Raw genomic sequence first — 2,881 nt, forward strand, 5'->3', positions numbered from 1 at the left:
TTTTTTAAGGAAAAATCTGCAGGCAGTCAATACATGTAATAGTTTGTAAATTCAACTTCGGAAACAGAACCAGTCTGACTCAAGATTGGGATACAGGCAGACTCTGACCTAACACCTTTAATGCATTGTCTGAGCTGAGATGTGAGCTTTTGCTATTAAAACCTTGTTATATCGAGAAGGTGACAACAAGAAGTTCTGGGATTTACATTGTAATGAGACCTACAACCTATTTGAAAAGGTGGAAGACTTAACAATCCAGGTTTGTTCAATATACCATTTCAGTGGCAGGACACTGGAATGTTTTGCTCTAAATTGTGTCTTATCCTCCACAACCACCTGATGAAGAGGCAGCACTCCAAAAGTTACTGCTTCCAAAGAAGCTTGTTGGACTACAACCTGGAGTTATGTGATTCTAGAATCTGGTTTCTAGTATCTGCAGTCTTTGTTTTTACCTAGTTGATTTTAACCCTACAGTGAATCCTCTTGCAAGGATGCCTGCCTTGAAGAAGTTTTCCTCTTCTCTCTACAAGAATCTCAAGGAATCTCTCTCCCACTGCAACTTCCAGGTTATTTCCTCTGCCCTGCAGCTCTTCAACCATGTCCTGAAACAGACTCGCTACCACAGCCACATTTCAGTGCCTGCCTCCGTAACCAACTCATCCTACACGGACTCCGGGCCACCTTTAAACCAGCAGAGTTCAGATCCGAACAGGCCACTCCACCCTCCTGTCTGACCTATCACCTTCATTCCCACCCCCATTCACCCATTGTACTCTTTGCTACCTTCCCCCACCCTCCTCTCTGACCTATCCCCTCCATTCCCCACTCCCATTCACCTATTGTACTCTACGCTACTTTCTCCCCAACCCCACCCTCCTCTCATTTATCTCTCCACCCTGCAAGCTCTATTCATGATGAAGGGCTTTTGCCCGAAACGTCGATTTTCCTGCTCCTTGGATGCTGCCTGAACTGCTGTGCTTTTCCAGCACCACTCTAATCAAAAGTGAATTGGCCATGCTAAATTACCCATAGTGCTGTGAGAAACGAAACCCACTTAATCAATAATTTTCAGTCCGAGTCAGAGTTCTGAAGCAGCACATTTATTCGAACATCTTGCAAGATGGGTGGCTGTATGAAGAGAGACATACCTGACAGTAAAATACAGAGCTTTTTATACTTTTCTGAGGGCTCTCTCGACACCCCTACACTGAGCAATAAACCTATGAGTGTCTATTTCATTCTATCCCTTTATTTGGTGATTACTTGCACCCGTTATTCCTTCATTTGGTAATTCCCTGCACCCAAGCCTAAGCCTATCATACTTATTAATTACCGCGCTTGTTTTTCTTTAAATCTGCCTTATTTGGCTGTCTTTGTTCGTTACAGCCTTCCTGTCACTTTGTCCAGTTCCTCTTATCTAACCATCTGACTTCTGAGATCATCCTTTACTATCTTGATAGTCCAAAAAGCAGATCTACAAACCATGAGCTTATTGCGAAATGCCCCTGCTGCCCTTTTTTTTTGTGGTCAGCTACAAGTAATTTCTTAGCTTAAAACTATTTCTTAAAAGACCTTTATATTCTTTAAAATCAACATACACCTGACAACCTGAAATTTATCTCTCTCAATCCCCACCCCCACCCCCGTGACCCTCTCATTTATCTCTCCACCCTGCAGGCACTCTGCCTCTATTCCTGATGAAGGGCTTTTGTGCGAAACGTCAATTTTCCTGCTCCTCGGATGCTGCCTGAACTACTGTACGTTTCCAGTACCACTCTAATCTAAAGTGGATTGGCCATGCTGAAAAACCCATAGTGCCTAGGGATGTGCAGGTTAGGGTGAATTGGCTATGCTATATTATCCATACTGCCCAGGGATGTGCAGGTTAGGGTGAATTGGCTATGCTAAATTAGGCATAATGTGCAGGTAAGGTGCATTACTCAGGGTTAAATGTAGGGGAATGGGTGTGGGTGGGTCACCATTGGGAGGATCGATGAGGCCGAATGGCCTGCTTCCACACTGTGGGGATTCTCTGAAGGGAGTGGTTTTTTTTGGAAAGTGTGCGTTCTCGTCCTCGTCTGCTGCAGGCGCAACGCATGCGCAGTGCCCCGCCCCCTCAACCGTCACTTTTCCTCGGCCCGCCCCTAGTTCCTTTGTGACGTCACAGCACGGAAGTGGCCCTGTTAGTTTCAAAGTGAATCTCCCGCCCTCTGGACCACTCTTCATCCTGGGAGGGAGACAGAGATGGGAGGAGGGGAAATTGGTCACTTGTAGCAACTGGAGTGAATCCAGGGAGGGAGCAGACTCCGCAAACTCAGGTATGTGTCTTAGTTACCCGGGTGAGGAGGAACTGAAGGATAGAGATTGGGAAGGGGGAGGGCTGGGTATCTTTTCTGTTTTGATGTTTAAAATACACCCGATTCCCACCAGTAACTGCAACAGGTACAAGTACAGCACATGCTATATTCCTCATTGCAGCTTCAAGCCGGTTTTGTATTCTCTGTTCTTTCTCCACTTCGGCTCTAGCACATTCAGCTTCTTTCCCTCATTCACATTCCCCCGCCCCCGCCCTGATGTTCCAAGCTGACCCTCAAAAGATCGGTTTGTCCCTCCATTCTTTCCCGGTGGCGCCCATTACTCTTGTCTATTTCTTGCCTTATCCGGCCTTGTGCGTGAACAAAGTTTTGGCGTATATCCTCTTTCACTGCCAGCTGCTTCCTTGTTTGCGAAAGCAACGTTTCCTCCCATTTTTCGTCGACACTGAGCCTTCTGATCTCCTTGATTGTTTTTTTGTTTTTGCAGAAGCAGGAAACAGATGCTTATGACTGTTTGTACGAGCATATCTATCTTAACCCACACCCCCTCCCCTCACAGCACCTTA

The 2,881-nt window shown here is 46.0% G+C and overlaps 1 long non-coding RNA gene across 5 annotated transcripts in view; it reads left to right on the forward strand.

Moving 5' to 3' along the window:
- LOC122543557 overlaps positions 1-2,881 on the forward strand; it is a 117,612-nt gene that overhangs the window by 71,246 nt on the left and 43,485 nt on the right. Inside the window, exon 3 of one of the 5 annotated variants that reach the window (XR_006310087.1) lies at positions 475-508. The exons of the other annotated variants lie outside the window; for them this stretch is intronic. This is a non-coding gene — a long non-coding RNA (uncharacterized LOC122543557). Of the gene's footprint in view, positions 1-474; positions 509-2,881 lie in introns of those variants that run through there. 5 annotated transcript variants of the gene reach the window in all.

The sequence above is a fragment of the Chiloscyllium plagiosum genome, chromosome 44 (assembly GCF_004010195.1).
Source record: "Chiloscyllium plagiosum isolate BGI_BamShark_2017 chromosome 44, ASM401019v2, whole genome shotgun sequence".
NCBI classification, from domain to species: Eukaryota; Metazoa; Chordata; class Chondrichthyes; order Orectolobiformes; family Hemiscylliidae; genus Chiloscyllium; species Chiloscyllium plagiosum.